At 35.4% G+C, this 14023-nt stretch overlaps 1 long non-coding RNA gene and 1 pseudogene across 1 annotated transcript in view; both read left to right on the forward strand.

The window, feature by feature from the left end:
* Positions 1 to 2748: 2748 nt before the first annotated feature.
* The window catches only part of LOC140505983 (uncharacterized), a 47027-nt gene continuing 35752 nt past the window's right edge, over positions 2749 to 14023 (forward strand). Inside the window, exons 1-2 of the long non-coding RNA XR_011967723.1 lie at positions 2749 to 2856; positions 6287 to 6346. This is a non-coding gene — a long non-coding RNA (uncharacterized lncRNA). The remainder of the gene's footprint in view (positions 2857 to 6286; positions 6347 to 14023) is intronic.
* Positions 4813 to 5771, forward strand: LOC140509133 (ubiquinone biosynthesis protein COQ9, mitochondrial pseudogene; annotated as a pseudogene).

Raw genomic sequence — 14023 nt, forward strand, 5'->3', positions numbered from 1 at the left:
TCATCTGTCAATGGCCATGCATAATTTATTTTTAACAACGTCTTTCTCTTCATGGACAAATGCTTCACCATGAAGAATAAAACTGGGCCAAGTAATGAGGCATGGTTTGGAAAGAGTTTTTCATTAAGAAAAAATCCCAATGAAAAGGAGTTCTAACACACTTTTTTAAAATAAGTTTTTATTATTTCTTCAGTTTTTTTTTTAATTTCATCATAACTATCTCATGTATCCCTACCCCTTCTAGATAACCATCACTTGTGTGAGGTGGTTTCTTTTAGAAATTATGTCCTTCATTTAGTTATAGATTAATATCTTATATCACATGGTAAGATAAACTCCAAATAGATATGTGACAAGTATAAAAAGTGACATCATAAGCAAATTATTGGATCAAGGAAGAAATTATATTTCTTATCTATGGACAGGGGAAATATACATGGGAAAATGTGTTAAAGAGGATTAACAAAAATAAGTTGGATAATTTTCACTATGTGATATTATAGAAAATTCAAAAGGTTTTTCATAAACAATTCTAAAACAGTTAAAATTAGAAGGGAAACAGATAATTAGGAAAAGAGATCTTTGTAGCAAGATTTTCTGATACATATGCATAAAAATGAATCAAATTTATAATACAAAAAGTCCTTTGTCAATAGACAAATGAACCGGCAACTATATTTTTTCTATCTATCTATCTATCTATCTATCTATCTATCTATCTATCTATCTATCTATCTATCTATCATCTATCTATCTATCTATCTATCTATCTATCTATCTATCTATCTATTTATCTATCTATCTGTCTATCTATCTATCTACCTATCTATCTATCCATTTATCTATCTATTTATCTATCTGTCTGTCTGCCAGCTTATTTAGGAATATTTCAGGAGTAATTCCGTAGGCCTCTAGAGCAAAGTGTAGCAATGCTATGAGATATTTGTGGCTCTTTTTTCTCTTTTTAGTGCAACTTTATTACATTTTTAGGGTTGAATTATCTCCTTCCCTACTCTCCCACGTTCACTAAGAAAGCAAGAAAAGAAGAACCTATTACAAAGATTACATTAGGTGGTTGGTTGGTTATTGTTCTTCATTCTTGAATGACATCACCATGATAAAGTGTATAACTGTGGCTGATCAGACCAATATGAGCTCAGAATGCTCTACCACAGATTGGGCACAGATAGTCCATGTAAACATTTGGGGTGGTTACTCCAAATTTGTGCATCCTACATTTACTTTGTGCTGTCTCAATTCTGCTGCAATCATTGACCACAGCACCTCTTCTAATGTGGGCATGCCATGCTGAGCAGTTCTGTGCCAGTGTCTTTCATGTTGCACAATCAAATCCAGTTCTTGTATCGCTTCTTCTGATCACCATGTGATCGCCTGCCCCGTGTGAGTTCTCCATAAAATTGTCTTTTTGGCACGTGTACATTTTGCATTCAAACAATGTGGCCAGCCCATTGAAGTAGTGCTCTCTGAAGCATAGTTTGAATGCTTGACAGTTTAGTTCAAGGAAGGACCTCAGTGTCTGATACCTTATCCTGCCAGGTGATCTTCAGAATCTTCCTAAGACAGTTCAAATGGAAGCGATTCAGTTTCCTGGCATGGTGCTGATAGAGTGTCCATGTTTTACAGGCTTACAACAATGAGGTCAGCACAACAGCTCTGTAGACCTTCAGTTTTGTAGCCAACCTAATACCTCTTCTCTCCCAAAATTTTCTACAAAACCTCCCAAACGCTGAGCTAGCTTTGGCAATGTGTGTGTCAACTTCATTGTTAATGTGTACATCCCTGGATGTACACATTTATATATACATGTATATATATATATATATGCATACACACACATGTAAAATAGCCTGTATATATACATGTGTATATGTATACACATGTATAAATATAATATGTATATATATATATATATATATATACATAGTTATGTAAAACAGATCTACTACATTTACCTATGTCAATAAAGGAAAGAAGAAAGGAGAGAGAAAAAGGAAAAAACAGAGCAAGAAAGAAAAACGAAGGAAGGAAGGAAGGAAGGAAGGAAGGAAGGAAGGAAGGAAGGAAGGAAGGAAGGAAGGAAGGAAGGAAATATTGCATAAGCATTCAATCAATCCCAGACTCAATTACCTCTTCCATAAAATAAAAGAACTGGACTAGAAAAGCTCTAAATCCTTTGTTAACTTCAATGAGTTGTATTATTTGGTTAGAACAACTTATACAAGATATAAGAAAGTGAAATTGCAAATTTGTTTTATACAGAAGTTCCTGAAATTTGCTGTATCTTGAACGTTTCAAAGGATGTTGCCAATTAGATATGCTAGATTTCTTTTTTAAATGGAAGTTGTCTCTGTCTTTCTGTCTCTGTCTGTCCTTCATATCTCCATCTTCATCTAGATCTAAATTTTTAAGTCCTTTTTATGTTGAAATTGCTTTTACTTTTCACAAGAATGGATGTGCTTTTGAAAAAATGCCTGAGGCAACCTGCACATTTTCAGAAACAGCTAAAATGAATTTTCATTTTACAAAACTCAGAATGCATCTGTTTTCCATTTTCATGTTAACATGTACAAACTTGCTTACAAGGCAGCTAAAATAGAATTATGTTGACTCATAGGGAAAGATTTTCACATATCATTGTTTGCTTGAAAAATAACCATTAAAACAAGGTCAGATTGGCCCTTTGGATAAGGTTGGGAGAATTAAAGTCAGGTGACCTATGTAAAGTTTTGAAGGAAAGCAGTCTTTCCAGGAGCAGAGATGTGAAAAGTACAATATTTAAATCCCACTTAGAGACAATTGATCTCCTGCTGTTTGGAATACTGAACAGTACTGCTTGTGAGTATCTTTTCTGGATTTGGACATGCAGTGTTCTTTCTCTTGCTTTACCATGGCTCCTGAGTATTTCTGGGCTATTTCTTTCTCCCTATTCCACTCTTAGCCCCTGTTGTAGTAGTCACTGAATTTAATAATTTCACTATAAGCCAGTTTTTTAGGATGATGTTTTGTCTCTTTCAAGGCAGCTAGGTAGCGTAGTGGATAGAGCACCAGACCTGGAGTCAGGAAGACCTGAGTTCAAATTTGACTTCAGACACTTATTAGATATAACCCTGTGTTACCCTGGACCAGTCACTTAACCCTGATTACCTCAGTTCCTTATCTATAAAATGAGCTGCTGAAGAAAATGATAAATAACTTCACTATCTTTGCCAAGAAAACCCCAAAGAGGGTCATGAAGACTGAAAAATGACAGAACAACATTTTTCATTTACTACAAAAAATACATTTGCTGAGCTCATTTATCCAATATGTTTGCCAGTATGTGATCATATTAGATGGATGACGGTCAGATTGTAACTTCATTTTATATTCTCCAGTGTTTGCCCTCTTGATTTGAATAATCTTTAAGTATGAAAATGTAGGCTAAATGTATAATGTCAAAGTTCATTTACCACTCAGGAAAATAGTATGGCATAAGTTCTCCTATAATATTTGGACTGTTTTAAAAAGTTATCATAATAGCTTCCCTAGTGGTCACAAAAAATATTGAATATCACACTGCTGTAAATCAAATGTTGATATGTACAGCTGGGAAGAACATGCATTAAATTATTTTTCACTTGTGATTAAGTAGTACTTTAAGGTTTATGAAGTACTTTTCTTATGTAACCCTGTGAGAAAGATGGTATGAATATTTTTATTTCTTGTTTTATAAAAGTCAACAATGTATCTCAGGTTATGTCTTATCTGTGGTTACATAGATAGTACAGTTGGAGGTAAGATTTGAGCTTGTGTCTTTTATCTCAAAATTGAGTGCTCATTTTAATCTCACATCTGTTTTGTTTGTGTTTTAGGGAAGGTAGGTGAGTTAATTTGGTAATTGCAATAGGATATTATGAATCAATAACGACTAAATTCATATGAGAGTACTAACTGATCTGGGTCTCAGCTAGTCTGATTAGGAAGAAAATAAAATACATTGTCATTTCTGCATGGACAGTGACAGCTTCAATTTAGTCACAACTTCCATATAAAATGAGCAAATTATTAAACTTATCAAAAGAAAAATAAGTATGGGCTGTGAGTTTCCAGGAGCCAAGATTGCAGAGTAAGCAGTAAGATTGCCATCCCTCTCCTATTCTTGTACCCGAACACTCATGAAACAGCCTTCGCACCACCAGAACAGTTCCTGGAACAGCAGAGTCTGTGGAAAGACTGGGTGAACCGCCTAACCCTAACCCTAACCCTAACCCTAACCCTAACCCTATCAATACACCCATATCTAAAACCTCAAAGGGGAATATGAACTGGTCTCAAGCCCTAAAAGCCTTCTTGGAAGAACTCGAGAGGGAATTAAAAAGTCAAATAAGAAAGATAAAAGAAAAAATTGGAGAAAAAAAGAAGTATTCAAGAGAGAGTCAACAGCTTGGAAAAGGAAGGACAAAAATTTAATATAGAAAGCAATTCCTTAAAAATATAATGGGCCAAATGAGAAAAAAAAATCCATTTAAGAAAACAACTCCTTAAAAAGTAGAAATGGCCAAATGGAAAAAAACTAACTAAAGAAAACAATTAATTAAAAATTAGAATAATTTTGAAGTAGAAGCTAATGACCCTGTGAGACATCAAAAATCAGTCAAAACAAATTAAAAGAATGAAAAAATAGTAGAAAATGTAAAATACCTCAATGGAAAAACAACTGACCTGAAAAATAGATCCAGGAGAGATAATTTAAGAATTATGGGTCTACCTGACAGCCACATTCAGAAAAAAGAGCTTAGAGTGCCTTCTTCCATGATGGTGACAGCAGTGGCTGGGGTCCTCTGTCAAACAGGATGGAGGTTCCTTTGACTGCAGTGCTGGCCCGTGACCAGGTATCAGCCCTCCTTGATGCCACATCCCTTCCATGCTTCAGCTTTGACAATGAAATCTTCAGATGAATAAAGGTACCAGCCCCCTTCCTCTTCCTCTGCACAGCACTCCAAGTCACAGGGAATGAAGAGCCCAACCCAGAGTCCTCATGCTCAAACTCCTTGCCCTACACAGATTAATGGTAAGGAGGATGAAGACGATGAAAGTGAGGAAAAGCTACAGCATTGGATTCTGATGGGAGCTTTGGAGTTTGTTACTTATGGGTGGACCCCAGAAGCCATTGAAGAAGGAGATCATTCCCTGGGTCTCCTTAGTGTAGCAGCTTGCAAGTTTGGAAATAATGGCAGTGAACTGATCCTGCATTTTGTGACACAGTGCAATGCTAAACTTAGTCGTGTCATGTAATGGAAGAGGAAGAAAAGCTCATGTAGTTCGGCCAGGCAGAGAAAAGGAAGACAGACCAGTTCCTAAGGGATACAGTGGAAACCAGGCTGAGAATGCTGACCCCATATATTGAACATTGACCCCAGGTCCTAGGCATCCTTGTGCTCCTTTGTAATATCTCAGTCAGACTAAGCCTCCTCAACAATATTGTAGATGACATGTGGTACTCTGCAGGAGACCAGTCCACTGATATTGACTGGTACACACATAAGGCAGTATTGGTTGGCATTTATAACACTACAGAGCTAGTGATGATGCTGGACTCATCTCCTGACTTTGAAGACACTTGGTGCTTCCTTGAAAACAGGATCAATGTTGCCATGAACATGGGACACACAGTCAAACAGATAGGATCTACTGGGGAAGCACTTGTGCAGGGAATGATGGGAACAACTGTGACTCTCAACAACTTAACAAGCCTAAACCAGCATCAATGAGAAGGAAAGAGAGTTAGTCTGAGTACCCAGAAGAAAATGGAAGTGTATTGACAGCTTTTTGAAAACCATAAAGTGCTGTACCAATGTAAGGTATTATTCAGAGCAAATAAGAATTTGCCCCAAACATGACCCTGTGCAATGAACCATCTATGTGCTGGATGCTTTACTGACTGTTCCTGACCAGAAACTGAGTCAGTTCTTCAGTTACTGATACCACATCAGATCTCTTGTCTTCATCAAACCCCCACTCAGCTAACCAGACAAGGATGCCCACTGAGTACTTTACTTTCACCACCCCAATACACTATAGGCCCCAGGAATATATTGATCATGTCTTAACTGTCTCCTAAGAACATCTTAAGGATATAATTTGATAACTGAACTCCACTATGGTTCTGCTGTGAGTACTGTTATGTTGCCATTTATCCCAGTTGAGCAGTGTGAAATAATTAATGTGTATTACATATAATTTTCTTTGAGGTGGTCCCACACTGAAATCTTTTTTTGTTTTTCAGGCTAAAGTCCCTATAGGATGCCTATGGAGAAGAGGAGGGTGAGCATCATCTTTGATTCAGGTATTTGCCAGATAGCTGTGCCCATCTATTCCTTGCATATGGTCCTAGGCCCTATTACTTAGGGAACCTTATACCTACTCTGTTAAGGAACTGTTAGTAAATTTATATTCTGTAAAGAAGATAAGAAAAGAATTTGTTTGGAACAAAAAAAAGAGCCTAGACAGCATCTTTCAAAAAATTATCAAGGAAAACTGCCCTAACTTCCTAGAACCATAGAATAAAGTAGTCTTTGAAAGAATCCCTCAATCACCTCCTGAAAGAGACCCCAGAAAGAAAACTACAAGGAATATTGTAGCCACATTGCAGAATGATCTGGTCAAGGAGAAAATACTGCAAGCAGCCAGAAAGAAACAATTTAAATATCACAGTCAGCATTATGCAGAATTTAGCAACTCCTACGTTAAAGGATCACAAGACCTGGAATACAATATTCTGTAAGGCAAAAGAGTTTGGATTACAACCAAGAATCAGCTATCCAACAAAACTGAGTATAATCTTTTGGGTGAACATTTAGTGATACAGGGGACTTTCAATCATTCCTGATTAAAACAAAATCACCAAGAACCGAATAGAAAATTTGATCTTCAAATACCAGACTCAAAAAGACATAAAAAGATAAAAAGGGAAAATAAAGATGTTATTCAATAAGGTGAAATTACTTATATCCTTACATGGGAAGATGATACTTGTAGCTCTTGAGAAATGTCTTTTTATCATGGCATTTAGAAGGGGTATACATAGACAGAGCGTGTGGGAATTAGTTAAATTTGAGGTGATAATAAAAATAATTAATTAAGGGGCTAAAAAGGATTATATTGGGAGAAGATGAAAGGAGGAGGCAGAAAAGGCTAAAATTATATTACATGAGAGACACAAAGACCTACTACAGTAGAGGAAAAGAAGGGGGTCAAACATTATTTTAAATTTATTCTTGTCAGATTTGGCTCAAAGAGGAAATAACATACACATTCAGTTGGCTGTAGAAACCTACCATATTCTATAGGGAAGTGGGAGGGGAAAGGGGCAAAGAAAAGATAAGGGAGTGGTCACAAAAAAACACTGGTAAGGGGGGAAAGGGAGAAAGGAGAGAGAAAAGGATAAACAGAGGGGAAAACAGGATGGAGAGAAAGACACAGTCAATAATCATATCTGTGAATGTGAATGGGATGAACTCTCCCATAAAACAGAAGCAGATAGAAGAGTGGATTAATCCTATGGTATGTTGTTTACAAGAAACACATTTGAAACAGAGAGATACAGACAGAGTAAAAGTAAAAGGTGGAAGTAGAATATATTATGTGTCGGAAGAAGTTAAAAAAAAAAAAAGCAAGGATAGCAGTCCTGATCTCAGACAAAGTTGAAACAAAAACAGATCTAATTAAAAGAGAATAAAGAAGGAAATTGTATATCTTGCTAAAAGTTACCATAGACAGTGAAGTAATATCAGTACTAAATATATATGCACCAAGTGCTATAGCATTCAAATTCTCAGAGGAATTCAGTAAGTTACAGGAAGAAATAACAAACTGTACTTGTGGGGAACCTCAGCCTCCCCCTGTCAGAACTAGATCAATCTAACTACAGAATTAACAAGAAAGAGGTTAAGAAGGTGAATAGAATTTTAGATAAGTTAGATATGGTAGACCTCTGGAGAAAATTGAATGAGGATAGAAAGGAATATACCTTTTTCTCAGTAGTACATGGTACTAATACAAAAATTGGCCATGTCCTTGGGCATAAAAACCTCACAATCCAATGTAGGAAAGCAGAAATATTAAATACATCCTTTTCAGATCATGATGCAATAAAAGTTACATGTAATAAAGGGCCATAGAAAGACTAAAATTAATTGGAAACTTGATAATCTAATATTAAAGAATGAATAGGTCAAGGAACAAATAAAAGAAAGCATCAATAACTTCATCAAATGAGACAACATACCAAAACCTATACAGCCAGAGAGGTTCTTAGGGGAATTTTTATATCTCTAAATGCTTGCATAAAATAGAGACAGAAGAAATCAATAAATTGGGCATATAACTTTAAAAGCTAGAAAAAGGACAAATTAAAAATCTCCAATTAAACAACAAATTAGAAATTCTGAAAATCAAAGGAAATATTGACAAAATTGAAATTAAAAAAATTTTGAATTAATAAAGAAACTAAAAGCTGGTTTTATGGAAAAAAACAAATAAAACAGATAAACCTTTGGTTAATTTGATTTAAAAAAGAAGAAAACCAAATTATCAGTATCAAAAATGAAAAGGGTTAATTTACCACCTATGAAGAGGAAATTAAAACAATAATTAAGATCTATTTTGCCCAATAGTATGCCAATAAATCCAGCAACTTAAGTGAAATGGATAAAGATTTAGAAAAATATAAATTGCCTAGATAAAAAGAGGAAATAAAATACTTAAATAATCTCATTTCAGAAAAAAAATTGAATAAGCAATCAATGAACTTCCTGAGAAAAAAATCTCCAGGGTCAGATGAATTTATAAGTGCATTCTATCAAACATTTAAAGAACAATTAATTCTGGGAGACAGAGCCAAGATGTGGAGTAGAAGCATGGACCTGCTACAGTTTTTCCCCCAAGTCACTCAACAAACCTGTAAAAAATGACTCTAAACAAATTCTAGAGCAGCAGAAATCACAAAATGGCACATTGAAGCAAATTTTCATCCCACGACAATCTGGAAGGCGGACGGGAAGGATCTATTGCATCATACTAGGAGCAGAGTGTCAGCACAGACTGAGTAGAAACAGGCCTTAGGGGGCTGAATTGCTGGCCACTGCTGTGGATTCCAGACAGCCCACAAACACTAAAGACAGCTTTGGAGGTCAATGGTAATGGTCTCTCTGGCTTAGAGGGAAGCATGATTTCATACCAGCCCCAGTCCTGACCCTAGGGTGGCTGCAGTCACTGCTGAAGTAGAGGCTACTTCTGCAACCTTCCACCTAACAAAACTTTAAAGTCAAGTAACTGGATGGGAAAATGAGCAAATGGGGAGAAAGAAACAGACTATAGATTCTTTCTCAGTGAAGTGGTATTTTCTTACATCATTGGTGATGAGGAAGATCAAAATATACAGCCAGAAGAAGATAAGAGAGCCAAATATCATGCATCTAAAACCTCTAAGAAAAATATGAATTGGTCTCAGGTCATGGAAGAGCTCAAAATGGATTTTGAAAATCAAGTAAGAGAAGTAGAGGAAAAATTGGGAAGAGAAATGAGAGTGATGCAAGAAAATCATGAAAAAAAGAGTCAACAGCTTGGTAAAGGAAACCCCTCAAAATGCTGAAGAAAATAACACCTTTAAAATTAGACCAACCTAAATGGCAAAAGAGGTCCAAAAAGCCAATGAGGAGTAGAATGCCTTAAAAAAGAGAATGAGATAAATGGAAAAAGAGGCCCAAAACTCACTGAAGAAAATAATTCTTTAATAATTAGAATGGATCAAATGGAAGCTAATTACTTTATTACTATTTTTTTGTGGAGACAGAACTAAAACACTTATTCAGACACCAGAAAGCCGGATCCCAACACCAGAAAGTCAAATCCATCATAGTAACAAAGAAATCTATACACAGTAACAATGCAGAGGACAACACCATCCTCAAGCCTTCCCTCTGTTAATCTTCCCACAAACCAGCTCCCTTAAACAAATTACAAACAAACTCTGTCATTCACACTAGCCAGCTGCCTGTTTTTCTCTCCCTCCCTCAGTTCTGACTGTTCTCTGACCAATTTCTTCTCAGTTTTGCTCCACCTTTCCTGTTCCATCTGTTCAGCAAATGCCTCCCACCACAGATTTCATGTGACTCAGACTTCCATGTGACCCAGGCAGGTCACATGGGCCTATTAATGAATGGGAAAGACCTTCCCATTTAAATTACCATTACAAGGGCCACATGTGACCTTAAGGCTGCAGGTTCCCTACCCCTGGTAGACACTAGATCTGTGATTTTATTGGAAGAGCAAACTCTAAGGTAAGGAAATTCTCTATGCTAGTGTAGGTTGGCACCTGTTCTGAAACTTATAGACTAAAGAATTGCCTCAATGTGAAGTGACTTGCCTAGAGTCACATAGACAGTGCATATCAAACATGGAGAGTGAACCCAGTTCTTCCTCATTTTGAGGCTAGTTCTCTATAGCATGCTGATTCTGCAGGAGTGTGGATGTGTGTGTGTGTGTGTGTGTGTGTGTGTGTGTGTGTGTGTGTGTTTTAAGAGGTCTTTAATTTTATTCTGCTTCTATGAGAATTTCCTTCTACAACTCTTCCTAATCTTCCACTATTCCCTTGTTAGTCTTGTTTTTTCTCAGTTAAGTACATTTTCAGTATGAATTCAGAAGCTAATTACTTTATGAGAAATCAAGAAATTATAAAACAAAATCAAAAGAATGAAAGAAATAGGAGACAATGTGAAGTATCTCAATGGATAAACAATTGACCTGGAAAATAGATCCAGGAGAGACAATTTAAGAATTATTGGTCTACCTAAAAGCCACATTCTGGTTGAAAAGACCAGAGCTGAATAGAAAATTTGACTTTCAAATACAAGAATCAAAAAGGTAAACAGGAAAGAAAAATCATAAGAGACTTGTTAAAGTTGAACTGTTTATATTCCAACATGGAAAGATTATATTTGTAACTCATGAGATCTTTCTCAGTATTAGGATAGTTGAAGAGGATGTATATCTATATCTATCTCTATATCTATATCTGTGTGTATGTATATGTATATATATGTTTGTATATGCATTTATATGTGTATGTGTGTATATATATACGTGTGTATACACACGTATATATATACACACATACACGTACAAACATACACAAAGAAAGAGAGAGAGAGAGAGAGAGACAGGGACAAAGACAGAGACAGAGAGACAGAGGGCACAGGGTGAGCTGAATACAAAGGGATGATATCTAAAAAAGAAAATTAAGGGTTGAGAGAAATGTACTAGGAGAAAGAGAAAGGGAGAGGTAGAGTATAATAAATCATCTCACATAAAACAGGCAAGAGAAAGCTTTTATAGTGGAGGGGAAGAAAGGGAAGGTGAGAGGGAATAAGTGAACCTTTGTTTCATCGGATTTGGCTTCAGAAAGGAATAACATACACATTCAGATGGGTATGGAAGTTTATCTTACCCTACAGGAAAGCAGGGGGGAAGGAGATCAGAGAGGGTGAGGGATAATAGAAAGAATGACAGATTGGGGGAAGGGGTAATCTAAAGCAAACACTTTTGTAGAGTGACAGGTAAAAGGAGGAAATAGAATAAATGGAGAGGGGACAGGATAGAGGGAAATATGGTTAGTCTTTCACAACATGACTTATGAAAGCATTTTGCATGACCACACATACATAATTTTATATAATTGCTTTCATTCTTAATGAGGGTGGGTGGATATAGGAGAAGAGAGAGCATGTAAAACTCAAAACTTCAAAAATGAATGTTAGAGGTTGATTTTACATGCAACTAGGAAATAAGATACATAAGCCACGGGGTATAGAAATCTATCTTACCCCACAGGAAAATGGAATGGAAGGGGTTAAGAGGATTAGGGTGTGATAGAAGGGAGAGCAGATTGGAGGAGAGGACAGTCAGAATACAAACTGTGCTGGGGTGGGAGTAAAAGGGAGATGGAGAGAAAATTTGAAATTCAAAATTTTATGGACGTGAATGTTGAAAACTGAAAATAAATTTATATGAGAATGAAAGAATGATAAAAAAAGAAAAATTAATTCCAATACTGTATAAACAATTTGGAAAAATAGATGGAGTCCTATCAAACTCTTTTGATGAAACAAATATGACACTGATACCTAAACTAGGAAGAGCCAAAACAGAGAAAGAAAACTAAAGACCAATTTCCCTAATGAACATAGATGCAAAAAGTTTTAAAAAAAAATTATCCAACAGAATACAGCAATATATCACAAGGATCGTATACTATGACCAAGAGGGATTTATATGGTTCAATATTAGGAAACACAGGGCTAGTTCAGCATTATGAAATCTATCAGTATAATTGACTACATCAATAGCAAAATTAACAGAAATCATATGATTATCTCAATAGATACAGAAAAAGCTTTTGACAAAATACAACACTCATTTGTATAAAAAACAAAACAAAACAAAACTGGAGTGCATTGGAATCAAAGGAGTTTTCCTTAAAATGATAAGCAGCATGCATCTAAAACTATCAGCAAACATTACATGTAATGAGGATAAACTAGAAGTTTTCCCAATAAGACCATAAGTGAAACAAGGATGTCCATTATCACCATTGCTATTCAACATGGTACTAGAAGTGTTAGCTTTAGCTATAAGAGAAGAAAAAGAAATTGAAGGAATTAGAATAGGTAAGGAGGAAATAAAACTATCCCTCTTTGCAGATGATATGATGATATGTATACTTAGAAATTCCTAATGAATCTATTCAAAACTACTTGAAATAATTAACAAATTTAGCAAAGCTGAAGGATATAAAATAAACCTATATAAATCAATGGCATTTCTATATATTGCTAACAAAGCCCAGAAGCAAGAGAAAATATAGAATCAAAATAGAATAGAGAGATAGAATGAGAATAGAACAGAAAGAGAATAATAAAAAGAGAAACTCCATTTAAAGTAACTGTGGATAATATAAAATACTTGGGAGTCTACCTGCTGAGACAAGCCTAGGAACTATAAGAACAAAATTACAGAATACTTTTCACACAAATAAAGTCGGATCTAAAAAATTGGAAAAACATCAGTTTTTCATGGGTAGACCAAGCTAATGTAATAAAAATGACAGTGCTACCTAAATTAATTTATTCAGTGCTAATCCAATCATCTACCAAAACTTATTTTATGTAGCTAGAAAAAAATAACAACAAAATTCATCTGGAAGAACAAAAGTTCCAAAATATGAAGGGAATTAGTGAAAAGATATCCAAGGAAAAGTAACTTAGCCATACCAGATCTAAAACTGTATTATAAAGAAACAATCATCAAAACAGTGGATTAGGTTAGGGACAAAAGACACAGTGGTTAATGACTACAGGAATCTACTGTTTCATAAACCCAAAGACTCCAGCTTCTAGGATCAGAACTTACTGACAAAAACCTCTGGGAAAACTAGAAAACAGTTTGGCAGAAACTAGGCATAGACCAACAACTCATACCGTATACCAAGATAAGGTCAAAATGGGTACGTGATTTAGAAGTAAAGGGTGAAACCATAAGCAAATTAGGATAGCAAGGGATAGTTAACCTGTCAGATATATGAAGGAAGAAAGAATTTATGACCAAACAGAAATAGAGATTTAAACCAAGTTTAGAAGGGAAGCAGAAAGCTGAGAAACAATTTTTACATCCAGGGTCTCTGATTATGGCCTCATTTCTAAAATGTATAGAAAATTGAGTCAAATCTATAAAAAAATACAATTCATTCTCCAACTGATAAATAGTCAAAGGATATGAACAAGCAGTTTTTGGGTGAAGAAATTAAAGCTATCTATACTCATATGAAAAAATGCTCTAAATCACTCTTGATTAGAGAAATGCAAATTTGAACAACTCTGAGGTACATATCAGATTAGTTAACATGATAGAAAAGGAAAACAACAAATGTTGATGAATATGTGGGAAAATTGAAACGTTAATGTATTAT

The sequence above is a fragment of the Notamacropus eugenii genome, chromosome 5 (assembly GCF_028372415.1).
Source record: "Notamacropus eugenii isolate mMacEug1 chromosome 5, mMacEug1.pri_v2, whole genome shotgun sequence".
Lineage (NCBI taxonomy): Eukaryota > Metazoa > Chordata > Mammalia > Diprotodontia > Macropodidae > Notamacropus > Notamacropus eugenii.